Below are 16,649 nucleotides of genomic sequence, written 5' to 3'. Positions count from 1 at the left end.
AGAAATGCTGGGCTGGATGAAGCACAAGCTCAAATCAAGATTGCCAGGAGAAATATCAATAACCTCAGATATGCAGATGATACCACCCTTATGGCAGAAAGTGAAGAAGAACTAAAGAGCCTCTTGATGAAAGAGGAGAGTGAAAAAGCTGGCTTAAAACTCAACATTCAAAAAGCTAAAATCATGATATCTGGTCCTATCACTTCATGGGAAATAGATGGGGAAACAATGGCAACAGTGACAGACTTTATTTTCTTGGTCTCTCAAATCACTGTGGATGGTGACTGCAGCCATAAAATTAAAACACACTTATTCCCTGGAAGAAAAGCTATGAAAAACCTAGATAGCATATTAAAAAGCAGAGACATTGCTCTGCTGACAAATGTCCATATAGTCAAAGTATGTATTCCTAGTAGTTGTGTATGGATGTGAGTTGGACTATAAAGAAAGCTGAGTGTAGAAGAATTGATGCTTTCGAACTGTGGTGTTAGAGAAGACTCTTGAGAGTCACTTAGACTGTAAGGAGACAAAATGAGTCAATCCTAAAGGAAATCAGTCCTAAATATTCATTGGGAGGACTGATGCTGAAACTGAAACTCCAATACTTTGGTCACCTGATGCGAAGAACTGACTCATTGGAAAAGACCCTGATGCTGGGAAAGATTGAGGGCAGGAGGAGAAGGGGACAACAGAGGACGAGATGGTTGGATGGCATCACCGACTCAATGGACATGAGTCTGAGCAAGCTCTGGGAGATGGTGAAGGACAGGGAAGGCTGGCTTGCTGCAATCCATGGGGTCAGAGAAAGTTGGACATGATTGAGAGACTGAACAACAACAATCATTTATTCTTTACACAAAGCTCACACACATATTTTCCTGCCTTCCTGTCAACTCATTAAATGCATATAATTCTCTCTTCATACTTGAAAAGATTTCATTGAAATATTTCTTCAGTAAATACTTTCATAATTGTTTGAAAATCGTGTACATTCTCACATGATAAGATCAACGTTGCCCAGGGAGGAGAATATGCTGATTAGATATTTCTCTTTTGCACATTTATATGTCTTAGCCTCAAGTCCTTGGCCAAAAGCAATACCAGCTTGCCTGTGATTCACTCTGTAGTAAATCAGGAAAGAGGTGAACCTTTTCTTTCAAAATCTGCATGTTTTGGCAAGCTTTCATGAGTCATTAGATGCTGAGAATTTACCACAGTGTACAATTATAGCTCCATGTCTATTAAGATATTTGACTTGAAAAAAGTCCATTTAAAACTGTATTCCATAATGCCAATAACTACAACAGTAAAATGTAGCACTGCCTAGGATTTATATACTCTTATTCCTTTAGAAGTATTAAAAGTATTTTCCGTTTTCACTGCTCCACATTCTTCACAGCCCTGCGTCAGTGTGGTTGGTTTTGATGGTATATTCCAGGGATTTCATGCCCATGTTACCTTGAACACTGGAATTAGAAATGCTAACAAAAAGCTGTCACACACCCTGGACAGTATATTAAAAGGCAGAGACATTTTGCCATAATAGTCCGTATAGTCAAAGCTATGGTTTTTCCAGTAGTCATGTATGGATGTGAGAGTTGGGCCATAAAGAAGGCTGAGTGCAGAAGAATTGATGCTTTTGAACTGTGGGGCTGGAGAAGACTCTTGAGAGTCTCTTGGACAGCAAGGAGATCAAACTGGTCAATCCTAAGGGAAAATCAACACTGATTATTCATTGGAATATTCAGGCTAAAGCCTGAAGCTCCAATTCTTTGGCCACCTAATGCAAAGAGCCGACTCATTTAAAAATACCCTGATGCTGGAAAGATTAAGGGCAGGAGAAGAAGGGGGCAACAGAGGATGAGATGGTTAGGTAGCATCACCAACTCAATGGGCATGAGTTTGAGCAAGCTCCAGGAGATACTGAAGGGCAGGGAAGCCTGGTGTGCTATAGTTCTTGGGCTTGCAAACAGTTAGACGTGACTTAACAACTGAACAACAGCAACAACAGCAAAAGTTGACTAGTGTTAGCTTAGAATGGGATTTGCTTTATGTTAGTTTAGTAAGTATTTACTGAGCAAGTACTTTCCTCTGTGATCCATTGTGTATGTGTGTCTAAGAGAGAGACATGGCTTGGCAGTATGAGAACATAAGACATAGGCATCTAAAGTATAAGATAGCCTGTAAACTCAATGCTGTACGCAGGATCAAAATATAGTTGAGAAACAGTGAAGGGAGAGGATTTTTCCATCTAAGAGATCTTAGGAAGTCTATGGTAATGTGGAAAAATGGGGAAAAAACCCACAAAACCCTAGTTTTGGCTTCTTTTAGGCCCAAGAACAAATCTCAGTTCAGCTAATTTTGTAGTCGTGTTGCTGTGGCAAGTTATTTGGCCTTCCTGACTCTGGTTTCCTAATTTGGAAAAGAGAAATAAAACTACTCTGTGGTTTGGGGTAGAGAAGGACTAATACAGAATTAATATTGTTAAAATACCTTTACTAGTAATCTCTCAGTTACAGTCCTTTTATGATGTGTTTTCACTGCTATTGTTACTATGCTTATTATTACTAATTGCTAATAGTTAATAGTTAATTTTACTATTGAATAAGGGGAATTTAAGACATGACTTGAGACATGAGGAACAGTTTAAAAAGAAGGTGAAATGGGATGGCTGTTTCACTCGGATATGGTGGGTACTGTGAGCAGGGTCAAGAGGCTGGGACAGTGTGAGCTATACAAAAGTGTATATTAGTAGGGAGTGATCCTCTGATGTTAACTAAATTATCTGGGCACAATATAGAATACTTTCTCTGTTAGTTGAGAGATTAAATTTGATCATTGTATGGTCTCATTCACTATAAAATTTTTTAATTCTGGGTAATACTTTGGCCACCTCATGCGATGAGTTGACTCACTGGAGAAGACTCTGATGCTGGGAAAGGTTGGGGGCGGGAGGAGAAGGGGACGACAGAGAATGAGATGGCGGGATGGCATCACCGACTCTGTGGACATGAGTTTGAGTGAACTCCGGGAGTTGGTGATGGACAGGGAGGCCTGGCGTGCTGTGATTCATGGGGTCGCAGAGAGTCGGACACGACTGAGCGACTGAACTGAACTGAAAAATATTATCATCATAAATCAGTTTATTTCTGTGTATTTTTTCATAAAATATTTTTATTCCATTCATAAATGTTTGTATATAAGAAAGACAAATTAAGAAAATTTCATATACAGTATAATACTCTGATATTCTTCAATTAACATTGTATTGTTTATATTTTCAGAACTCAACACCATACTATTTAATGATCACAAAAATATGCATATAATGATGCCATAAAGTTATGAGTAAATAGCCCCTATTTATGGAATGTGAACTTCCAAATTTTCTTCCAAATTTTGATTGTTATACATTAAACTGTGCTGAGTATACAGTTCCTAAGAGCTGTTTTTTATAGATTTTACTATTTCTTCCAAATAACTTTCCAGAATTGGAATTTCTATATGAAATCTTATGAACATTTTTAAGAATTATGATCAATATAGCACTGTACTTTATAAAAGCATTATAAGATTATACATTTCTATGAGAGATGGACACTCACTGACCTCTGTGTTTTCACATCTGTGCATTATTATTTTATTGTATTATTATTGACATACAATGTTAGTTTTAGGTGTACAAAACAAAGATGCAATACTTTTTATGCATTGCAAAATGATCACCATACTGTCTAGTTACCATCTGTCACCATGCAGTTATTACAACGTTACTAACAACATACCCTATGTTGTACATCTTATCCCCTTGATTTATTTTATACTTGAAAGTTTGTACTTAATCTTCTTCACCTGTTTTTCATGTTTCCCCACCCTCCTCCCGTCTAACAACCACCAGTTTGTTTTCTGAATCTATAAGTCTGTTTTCTGTTTTGTCTGTTTGTTTTGTTTTGTGGATCCCACTTAGAAGTTAAATTACATGGCATTTGTCTTTCTCTGACTTACTTTACTTGGCAAAATAAAGGTTCATTCATGTTGTCATAAATGGCAACATTTAATTCATTTTTGTGTTTTAGAGTTGAGAATATATATAATGTATACCACATCATTTTTATTCATCTATCTGTCAAAGGAAACAGGTTGCTTCTGTACCTTAGTTATTGTAAGTAATCCTTCAATGAACATGGGGTGCATATATATTTTCTAAGTAGTGTTTTTGGTTTTTGGATAAATCCCAGGCGTAGAATTGCTAGATCATATGGAGTTCCATTTTTAATTTTTGGAGGAACCTCTGACAGTTTTCCATACTGACAGCACCATTCCCACCAACAGTGCAAGTTTCCCTTTTCTCCATATTCTCACCAACACATGTCATTTCTTGTCTTTTTGATAATAGCCATTCTGACAAATGTGAGGTGGTATATCTTATTGTCATTTTGATTCACATTTTCCTGATGGTTAATGTTGTTAAGCATCTTGCATGTGCCTCTTTGCATCTGTATGTCTTTTAAAAAATGTCTATTCAGGTCCTCTGCTCATTTTTTAATTGGGTTGCTTGTTTGTTTTTATATTGAGTCATATGAGTAACTTTATATATTTTGGATATCAACCATTTTCAGATAAATCTCTACAAATATCTTCTCCCATTCAGTAAGTTGCCTTTTGTTTTGTTGATGATTTCCTTTGCCATGCAAAACCAGTTTAGCTGACTTAGACCCATTTGTTAATTTTTGCTTTTGTTGCCTTTGTTTGAAGAGATAGATTCCGCCCCCCCAAATATTTCTAGGACTGGTGTCAAAGAGCAGAGCATACTGCCTGTGTTTTCTTCTGGAACTTTACAGTTTCAGGTGTGACATTTAAATCTTTAATCCATCTTGAGGGTCTTTTATATTGATATATTTAGTCCAGTTTTATCCTTTTGCATGTAGTCATCCTATTTTCCCAGCATCTTTTATTGAAGAGATTCTTTTCCTCATTGTATATTTTTGCCTCCTTTATCATACATTAATTGATGGTAGACATATTGGTTTATTTATGTATTATTTTAATTCAAAGTTATTGTGTTAAAATTGGGGATTAAATTTTACACCATCTTGTCATTCTCTAACCATATTTTTGTGAGTTGGAAGCTATAGTCGCCTTCCCATTCCCACATCTCCTATCATTCCTCCCTAAATTATTCTCCATGGCAATTACTGCCAGTGTCACACTTATTCCTCTTTTTAGTGTCTCTCCTTCCTGAAGAAGGGCAACACTTTCTGCCTATTTGTATGGTGCTGTTTCTTCAGATTTAAAACTGTGCTTGTCATAAAGCATGTACTTTGTAGTTATTGTTCAGTCATTCATTTGTGTCCAACTCTTTGTGACCCTCTTGGACTATTCTAGAATACTAGAGTAGGTCACCATTTTCTTCTCCATGGCTTCTTCCCAACCAAGGAATGGAATCCACCTCTCCTATATTGCAGGCACATTCTTTACCACTGAACCACCAGGGAAGCCCTATAGCAAGTGCTTAGTGAATAAGTGAATAAGTGGACATTTATACTACTTTTATTTTGGTCAGTTTTTTAGTCCATTTATCTTTTAAGTGATGTATGTTTTCTAAATATTAATGAGGATTGTATACAAGTCTTTTTTGTATACAAGATTATATACAAGTCTTTTATTAACATATCGTGCTCTGAAAATATTTTGTATACAAGATTGTATACAATATTTGTATACAAGATTGTATACATGTCTTTTATTAACATTATGCTCTGAAAATATTTTCCTAGTTTGTAGTTTGACATATATACTGGGAAAATATGTCTAATTAATAAATATATACATTTAGTTATGACAGTATAGACATAAATATTACCAATATTTCTATCAGTATATATATTTTAGGAATATAAAAGAAATAAAGACTGGAATGATAGTTACCAGAGATTGGAGAGTAGAGGAAATGGGGATACTGGTCAAAGTTTTCACACTTAACAGTTTTAAGATGAGTTAGTTCTGGGGATCTAATGTACAGCATGGTGATTTTAGGTTAATAGTAGTGTACTCTATACTTGAAGGTTGCTGTATGCTTAGTCATTCAGTCGTGTCCGACAACTCCATGGACTGTAGCCCTCCTGGCTCTTCTGTCTGTGGGAGTTTTCAGGCAAGAATACTGGAGTGGGTTGTCATTTCCTTCTCCAGGAGATCTTCCTGACCCCGGGATCGAGTCCGCTTCTCTTGTCTCCTCCTTGTCAGACACGTTCTTTACCCCTAGCACCACCTGGGAAGCCCCTGAAGGTTACAAAGAAAACAGATCTTAAATGTTCTTAACACACACACACGCACACACAAAGATAGTAGATATGTGATGTGGAGGTGTTAGCTAACACTGTAGATGTAATCATTTTGCAATATATAAATGTGTCAAATCAACAACTTGTATGCCTTAAACTGACACAATGTGCATGCATGCTAAGTGACTTCAGTCGTGTCCAACTCTTTGCCATCCTATGGACTATATATAGCCCACCAGACTCTGTCTATGGGATTCTCCAGGCAAGAAAACTAGAGTGGATTTCCATTTCCTTCTCCAGGTGATCTTTCTGATTCAGGGATTGAACCCACATCTCTTATGCCTCCTGCATTTGTAGGTAGGTTCTTTACCACTAGGGCCACCTGGGAAGACATGATGTTATATATCAATTATATCTTGATAAAGATGGGAAAATAGATATTTTAAACTTGTGAGCATCTGTTCATCTTTTCTCCTGCAGTTATAATTATGTCCATAGCTTTCAAGATCAGATATTTTTCTATTATTTTTGAGGTTGTAAATAGTAATTCAGTTCTATTAGATTTTAACTTATGATGGTTTCTTCTATTATTTTTTATTATTATTTTATTTAGATATTAAGTTTATGATATGGGCTTAAAATTATGGTTTCATAATCATTGTTGTACTAGTTTTTGAACGAATATCTTGACTTTCTATTTTTATATTTTTTATCATATATTGAATTATTATATGCAGCCTATAAACTATTTTCCATTTGTCATGTTTTGTTGATCATAGTGAAACTTTAGATACACTTTAATTTGTAAAAGTTCATACAACTTCCAGTGATGTTTAGTGGTATTTTAAGCCTATAAACAAATATGAAACTATTCAACACCTTTAAAATAGTCAGCTTTTCCATCCCCCCATTATATATTTTTAAATTATACACATTTTTTAAGGGAATATTTTTAATATTGATTTATGTATGTAGCAAATTATCTTCAGGTATATAGCACTTTTTTATTAGGGTTATCCCCATATAGTTTATACTTTTGTTATTGAAAATGAAATTTTGTTATATTTTGATATTATTGATGTATTAAAATATTAGTTCATATTTATATTGTAGCTGGATATTTAATTTGCAATATTACTTATTCTAATTATTTAATTTATTACTTTGGGATTATGAGACTTGATAATTTACTTTTTTGCTTTTCTGTTTTTATTTTTGTTTCATTGTAATTAAAATATTACAGGTATATCTGTATTACAGCATAATGTAATGCGCTAGCATGTTATGACCAAGCTGTTGTGGGTTTATACTATATGCTCTAATAATATAAGAAAAAATTACTCTTAAATGTTATGTGTGTGCCTGTATGATTAAGTGCCAGCTTGGTTACACCGTTCATCTCAGTAGAGTTTGCTGGTGACTTGCTACATAGTTTGAAAAATATGCTTTATTTTCTTGAATCTGTTCAAAATTTTAGACTTGAACTATTTGCTTGTTATTAAATATAAATGCTTGAAACTAAGATACATATTCATTAATACATTTTAACTAGTATTAAGCAACTAACTCTCCTTTTTAAAACATTTCTACTTAGATTTATGCTATTTTTTTGCCTGATGTATACCTCAGTTACACCATTTCTCCTGTGTACTAATAACTGCTTATCTTTGCAGTACTTGAAAGTTTATTATGTGATTTTAGTTAATACCACTATTCCTTAAGAGATAGTGCATTTTCATGCATTCTGAATGTTTTAGTCATTACACAACAGTTTACCATGTATAAGTTCTAAGAGTCTGGAAATATTTGAAATTGAAAGTAATGAGGGAGGGAGACATTATTTTTAAACAAAGAAAATGACTAAAGTATTAGTTTAATGCTCATTGGAATAAAAGGCTGAGCATGGCTTAAACACTCACACAATGCAGAAAATCAGGCATAGTTTATAAGACTTTTCATCAGTTAATACCGGTCTTTCTGTGAACAGCTAAGCATGGGTTTTAATCATTGGCTTGAGGAGCCAGACTGCAAGCCATGATGTACCACTCCTTTGTAACGAGTACTTTGGGTTTGTGTTTTTGTTTTTTTTAATTTTATATAGCTTGGAGAAATCATGGGATAATCCACACTTTATTAGGATTATATAGAAATCATTCAGGGACAACTGCCTCTTTCTCTCATTCTAATTCCTCTACCAACTTTTTAAACTTTACCTAAGCTGCCCTGGTTAGCTAGGTATACTCTGAAATCTTTCAGCGTTGTCAGAAAAATGACCTATAGGTCTCTCCTTTTTCTTACTTAGCTTTTCATTGTAAAAAATCATCAAGCTTTGAGGTGGGTAAAACTTGCCTGGCCTAAGTGGCATTAACTAAATCAAGGCCAGGTATACCAGTGGTCAGAGACTGAAAGGAAGGTGGATCTTAAATGAAGATGACAATATGTCTCACTTCTCTTTGAGGAACCTTTACTATAAACCTAGTCATAGAATAAATGTCATTATTTGTTACATAGGAAGTAATAGGCTTCCCTGGTGGCTCAGACAGTAAAGAATCTGCTTGCAAGGCAGGAGACCAAGGTTCAATCCCTGGGTTGGGAAGATTCCCTGGAGAAGGGAATGGCAACCCACCCCAGTATTATTGCCTGGAGAATTCCCTGAACAGAGGAGCCTTGCAGACTACAGTCCATGGGGTCACAGCGAGTAAGACACAACTGAGCAGCTAAAACACTAGGTCACCATGGAGCACTGAGCAGAGTTCCCTGTGCTATACAGTAGGTTCTCATTAGGTTTCTCTTTCTGACTTACTTCAGTCTGTATGACAGTATCTAGGTCCACGTATCCATGTCTCTACAAATGACCCAATTTCAGCCTTTTTATGGCTGAGGAATACTCCATTATATATTTGTATCACAACTTCTTTATCTGTTCCTCTGTTGATGGACATTTGGGTTGCTTCTGTGTCTTGGCTATTGTAAATAGTGCTGCAGTGAACACTGGGGTGCAAATGTCTTTTTAATTATGGCTTTCTTTGGGCATATGCCTAGTAGTGGGATTACTGGGTCACATGAGAGATATTCCATATTCCTGGGTAGGAAGAATCAATATTGTGAAAATGACTGTACTACCAAATGCAATCTACAGATTTAATGTGATCCCTATCAAATTACCAATGGCATTTTCCACAGAACTAAAACAAAAAACTTCACAATTCATGTGGAAACACAAAAGACCCCAAATAGTCAAGGTGGTCTTGAGAAAAAAGAATGGAGCTGGAAGAATCAACTTTCCTGACTTCAGATTATACTACAAAGCCAGAGCCATCAAGACAGTATGATACTGGAACAAAAACAGAAATATAGACCAACGGAACAAGATAGAAAGCCCGAAATAAACCCACTCACCTATGGGTACCTTATTTTTGACAAAGGAGGCAAGAATATACAATGGGGCAAAGACAACCTCTTCAATAATCGGTGCTAGAAAACTGGACAGCTACAGGTAAAAGAATGAAATTAGAACACTTCCTAACACCATACACAAAGATAAACTCGAAATGGATTAAAAATCTAAATGTAAGACCAGAAACTATAAAACTCTTAGAGGAAAATATAAGCAGAACACTCGATGACATAAATCAAAACAAGATCCTCTATGACCCGCCTCCTAGAGTAATGGATATAAAAATAAAAGTAAATAAGTGGGACCTGATTAAACTTAAAAGCTTTTGCACAGCAAATGAAACTATAAACAAGGTGAAAAGACAATCCTCAGAATAAGAGAAAGTAATAGTAAATGAAATAACTGACAAAGGATTAATTGCCAAAATATACAAGCAGCTCATACAACTCAATACCAGAAAAACGAACAACCCAATCAAAAAGTGGGGAAAAAAACCTAAACAAACATTTCTTCCAAGACATACAGATGGCTAGCAGACACATGAAAAGATGCTCAACATCTCTCATTATTAGAGAAATGCAAATCAAAACTGCAATGAGATATCACCTCACACTGGCAGAATGGCCATCATTCAAAAGTATACAAACAATAAATGCTGGAGAGGGTGTGGAGAAAAGGGAACACTCTTGCACTGTTGGTGGGAATATAAATTGATACAGCCACTATGGAAGATGGTACGGAGATTCCTTAAAAAACTAGGAATAAACCATTGACCTAGCAATCCCAGTCCTAGGCATATGCCCTGATGAAACCAAAAGTGAAAAAGTCACATGAACCCCATTGTTCATTGCAGCACTATTTACAATAGCTAGAACATGGAAGCAACCTAGATGTCAATCAACAGATGAATGGATAAAGAAGTTGTGGTACATATACATAATGGAATATTACTCAGCCTTAAACAAAGAATGCATTTGAGTCACTTCTAATGAGGTGGATGAACCTAGAGCTTATTATACAGAGTGAAATAAGTCAAAAGAGAAAGATAACTATTGTATACTAACGAATATATATGGAATCTAGAAAGATGGTACCAAAGAATTTATTTGCAGGGCAGCAATGGAGAAACAGACATAGAGAACAGACTTAAGGACGTGGGGAGAGGGGAGGAGAGGGTGAGAGGTATGGAGAGAGTAACATGGAAACTTACATCACCACACGTAAAATAGATAGCCAATGGAAATTTGCTGTATGGCTCAGGAAACTCAAAGAGGGGCTCTGTATCAACCTAGAGGGGTGGGATGGGGAGGGAGATGGGAGGGAGGTTTAAGAAGGAGGGGACGTATGTATACCTATGGCTGATTCATGTTCATGTTTGACAGAAAACAACAAAATTCTGTAAAGCAATTATCCTTCAATTAAAAAATAAACACATTTTTAAAAAAACAAAAAAATCCTTGACTCTTCATTGTCTATGGGAGATGATCTGAATACATCTGAAATGCGTTTAATCAATTATTTACATCTACCTTTATTTATTTACATAAATAAATTTATTTACCTCTACCTTAAAATTTCAACATGTGGCCATGTTCATGCTTCTCACACTGTTGCAGCAACCTACATCCCAAGTCCTTCTTCCCTATTTACAGTCCCCATGCTTCCTCCACTGTCTCTGGATACATTTTTTTTTCTTCTTCACTCAATGAACTCCTCCCTCCCATCTATTGCGTCCCTTTAGGGTAGCATTCATTCTGAGGTGTTCTTAGGTGCTCATAGGCCTGCAGCTTCTCTGATACTTTAGCCTAATGTCTTTATTATGTGTTTATATGGCTGTCTTCTGCTAGACTCTGTCATTTGAAGGGAGGGACTTTGTATTAAAATTAGTTATATCTACTTCACTGTGTAGCCCTACTATGGTTCTTATTATTTAAGAGCTGTTCAATGGATTTTTTAAAGTGAAAAAGTGAACTTTAAAGATTATAATATTTTTCATGGTTTATAAAGAGCTTCTTTTTCATTAATATATAGTCAAGCAATGAGAATATTTTATTTTTTTTGAAAAAAATTCCATGTTACAGAGATTGAGTCATATTTAAGAGCTCTCTAAATGTGGAAAATTCAAAAAGTAATAGATCGGAAAAAAGCATCTGTATTGTACAGATTTCCATGTTTCTGGAATATATAAAGATTTCCTTTTGGGTATAGTAAATAATAGTCAAAGAAATTTTTTGTTTAGTCTACATTTTTCTATACTTATATATACGCTTCTATACTTGTATATAAGTTTATTTGAAGTTTTATTAAACTCCAAATATTTTAATTTTAAACAAGACAAACTAAAAATTCAAACACCTTAAGAAATATAACATGCGCCATCTAAGGACCTGACAAATTTGTAAATATCATCCTATTTGCACATCTTGTGGTAGTCTAAGTACTAGAGGAATTTCTGGGATCCAGAAAATTCATAAAGCTTGCTTTTGTTGTAGGTGAAAATGAATGAAATTCATCTCAGTAAAAAGAGCTAAATTAGGTTAAACAGCCTCCATTGTCTGTCTTAATAGATGATTTCCTAGCTCTTCTTTCTTAATAAAAAATTTGGGGAAAGTAAGTTAAAATTATAAATTCCTAGACCAGTCATCCAGAAATTATGAATTGAGATATCTAGTATGGAGCATCAAAAATCTCTGTCTTAACTATCATTCAAACAATTATTTAAATCATCAGAGAAGTTTTGGAAATACTGGCATAAGTAAAATTTAAATGGTTTTTGTTTGGTTTTCTTTAAATGATCTGGTAGCAGAATGTGAGCATGCTGACTTTCCTTGGTTCTAGGTACTTTCACAGTCAGCATCTTTGCTGTAGAGAACTTTGCCTCAGCATTTTTGTCCCAAACATTTACTCATAACTAATTGGCTATCAGGCAATTTTGCCATAAAGATAAAACAATGAAAATGTAAGATGATACATTAAAGAAGACATAAGGAAACATGAGAAATAAATAACAAAATTAATGAGACTTTATTGTGAAACACAAAATATTTGAATACACTTAAAATATGTATAGACTCATGACAATACTATACAAACAACAGATTTTATTTAGAGGCTGTGCCTAAGCTTTCATCTTCCAAGTCTTTTGTTCATGGTATTTTATACATTCTTTCTGGTGTTTTGTTTTTCTGGCTTCTTGTTTCAACTTTTCTTTTAGCACCACGCTTTCACTAAAATTTATTTCTTCATTTCAAGATGTATCAGTTTCCAAACATTAGGAGGCATATTTGCAACTGAGCTTCATATTGCATTGTAAAGACCTCTGTACAATTGTTTGCTCCCCGCATATTGTCTCATATCCTGTGATTAATGTTTCATAGTTGTATGGAAAATTTGGGTTCAACTCTGTGCCTTCAACATCTTTGATCTCTTTCTCCTCAAATGTAGCATTAAAAAAAAAAATTCATTGGGCAAATCATTTTCATCTGTCCACTCAAAAAAGCCATAAATAATGTCACTAACTGAAAGCAATGTTCACACATTTCAACTAGTTGATACCCTACTGTCAACCAGTTATTTTACCTTTCACTGACAAAACTGCCTTATGGCCAATGAGTTATTTTTTGCTCTTGGTCTCTTTCTCCTCCAATGTAGTGTGCTTGAAAATAAGGAACCAACTCTTGGAGCAAGTCATTGTCATCTGTCAGCTTGATAAAGCCATCAATACTGTCATTAACTGGAGGAAGTGTTAATGTATATCAACCAGTTAAAACCAAACTGTCAAACCAAAAACCGTCAGCCATTTTATCTTTCATGGGCAAAATTGCATTATGGCTAGTTAGTTATGGGTTGAAAATATTTGCAGCAAAAATGCTTGCAGCAAAGATGCTTATTCTGAAAACACTGAACATAATGACCTAATAGAATTCACCTTATTTACATGCAAATTTATGATATGAACCAGTTTTCTAGTGGCTTGATTCCTCCACATAACCACACGTAAGCCCAACTTCTCCTTATATTCAGGTTGCTGCTGCTGCTGCTAAGTCGCTTCAGTCGTGTCCGACTCTGTGTGACCCCATAGACAGCAGCCAACCAGGCTCCGCCATCCCTGGGATTCTCCAGGCAAGAACACTGGAGTGGGTTGTCATTTCCTTCTCCAGTGCATGAAAGTGAAAAGTGAAGGGGAAGTCACTTGGTCATGTCCAACTCTTCCCGAGCCCATGGACTGCAGCCTACCAGGCTCCTCCATCCATGGGATTTTCCAGGCACAAGTACTGGAGTGGGGTGCCACTGCCTTCGTATATTCAGGTTAGGCAACACCTGGAACAACGAAAAACACATGAGGGACATTGAATTTAGTCTTGTCAGAAGATAATAATGAATGCATTTTATTGTTGTCTCTTAGGTTTTGAGCAGTCCAACAGAAAGAAAACTTCATTGATTTTATTTAACCCAAGAGTTCCCTACGTTAATAATATCACAAATAATATGTGTGATGGCATAACAGACACTTAAATGTAAAAATGTCAAAAAGAGTAGTGTAGATTTTTAATGAAGGAGTACCCATTTATTCACCTTTTACTTTAGTAAAGGTTAGCATAGATCATTTTCTCTATGTTAGCAGATCAGTATATTGAGGCATAATACTTACTTTCTTTCTTTGAATTACTTTTTAAGCACATGTATTTCCCAAGGAAGTCAGTAGAAGCTAGTAACAAATTTTTCATAGATATACTCATGAAGCAATATATATTCTTGAAGAAATATTATAAGGTCTCAGTGGAGTCTATATATCAAATGCATTTGTAAATTTCTTTTTCAGAGAGTATGTACTCTTGGTGAACCACGAAGCATATATTACCCAAATAATGACTAAACCAAAGTTATTATAGTAAAACTCTATACTTATTAGATATATTTTGGATTTTTGTATATAACTATATATGATTAAATATTATTCTTAAAATGTGACTACTATGTTTTTAAAAAAATAAGAATCTTAATGATAGAGACAACTGTAAGTTTTTAAACTGGATAGCAAATGATAGTTCATCATTTAATCCTATAAAAGAATACAGCCAACATTCTTAAAAAATCTGCTTTATGCAACTGGTTGGAAGTTTTAAAAAACCTGGAATTTCTTTTTTGATATAATACAAAGCAAGGCACCAGAAAGTTTTTAATGATTTGAATTCTGAATTCAAGTACAGTAAATTAGTTTGTGTATAGACATAGAAGTTTAAAAGACAGTTTTGTTTTGTTTTGTTTTGTTTTTTTGGTAAATAAGAAGGAAGAAGCAGCTCTTCCATTACTCTTAACATTCAACAATAGGAAAAGAAAATATAAAGAATGAATAAAAAATGTTTCAAATTTAGCCAGAAGTGTCAGGTAACAGAGCATCAACACACTTAGCAGACCTCTAACTACCAGAGTTTTGGATAAGCTCCCAGCTTTAGAAGTTGGATGCAACTGGTATGATATTTGCCAAAATTGATGGAAGCTCCAAGAATGTTTAAAAAAAAAAAGCCTTTGTTTATAAAGATGGAAATGTTCCTTCTTCTCCATACACAGTTCTCCTTTTTCTCCAGGGTGATTTAATTCCTAAAATCTGTTACTATAGCACATTTAATAACTTATTTTGCAGTATTGTAAACACAGTGATAAAATTAAACTAAAAAACAAAACTGTGCATCAGAATTTTATGAAAGAATAAGAAAATTTCAGATAAAGTTGAAAGTAGAATTTCTATTTCCCCATGTATGTCTATTCCAATATCCTTGCCTGGAGAATCCTATGGACAGAGGAGCCTGGCTGGCTCCAGTCCATAGGGTCACACAGAGTTGGACATGACTGAAGCAAGTTAGCATGTATGCATGCTGCTGCTGCTGAGTCACTTCAGTTGTGTCCGACTCTGTGTGACCCCTTAGACGGAAGCCCACCAGGCTCCCCCGTCCCTGGGATTCTCCAGGCAAGAACACTGGAGTGGGCTGCTATTTCCTTCTCCAATGTGTGAAAGTGAAAAGTGAAAGTGAAGTCGCTCAGTCATGTCTGACTCGAAGCGACCCCATGGACTGCAGCCCACCAGGCTCCTCCATCCATGGGATTTTCTAGGCAAGAGTACTGGAGTGGCTTGCCATTGCCTTCTCCATGTATGCATGCATGTATGTCTAAATTTCTAGTAAGTAAATGTGTATACAGATTTCGGTACAAAACCTCTTCCTTTTCTAATGCATATCATTGTTCTTCATCCCTTCTTAAGGGAAATTTTAAAAAGAAAATAATACATAATTTATCATTTTCATTCAGATTTATTATATTAAAAGCTACTGTTGGGGAAAAATGCCTCATGATAAGATGAGTCAATAAACACAACTCCAATTTACCATACAAGTTTGACTGAGCAGAATTCTAGCTTAAATTTGTATATTTTACATTTTTTAATTAGGGAAATATAGTTCAAACTTTAGAAAGGATTATATTTAAAGACTAGTACAATATTTCTGGACCTCAAATCATAATTTAATCAAAATTTATTTTTTCAAAATTATTATTTGAAATGGCAATAAGCATTCTAGTTGAATTAAATGTCACTCAAGATTCTCCTAGCATCTAGAAAATATTGTGTATATAATTGTTGATTGAAAATGTGAAATATTTAAAAGCACAGAAATTATGAGAAATACCTTTTTTAATTGAAAACTCATCTAGTAATGCAGTCCAAATCAGAGTTAACATAGATAAAATTATTTCACCTGTGTTCAAATGCACATAAAATATTCATTGATGCCAATATGTTTTGTGAAATATATTGAAAAGTTCTGATGCCTACATATAAGTATTTTTACTTCACTCTGTATAATAGGCTCCAGTTTCATCCACCTCTTTAGAACTGATTCAAATGCATTCTTTTTAATGGCTGAGTAATATATCTAGAGCCAGACATCTTGGAATGTGAAGTCAAGTGAGCCATA

General features: G+C 34.9%; 1 protein-coding gene across 1 annotated transcript in view; it reads left to right on the top strand.

Moving 5' to 3' along the window:
• The window catches only part of AGMO (alkylglycerol monooxygenase), a 403,245-nt gene that overhangs the window by 312,563 nt on the left and 74,033 nt on the right, over nt 1–16,649 (top strand). The gene's annotated exons all lie outside the window — the stretch shown is intronic.

This window comes from Moschus berezovskii, chromosome 3 (assembly GCF_049115385.1).
Source record: "Moschus berezovskii isolate FMDL1 chromosome 3, NW_MosBer_1.0, whole genome shotgun sequence".
NCBI classification, from domain to species: domain Eukaryota; kingdom Metazoa; phylum Chordata; class Mammalia; order Artiodactyla; family Moschidae; genus Moschus; species Moschus berezovskii.
This window is presented reverse-complemented; position numbering and strand designations above follow the sequence as displayed.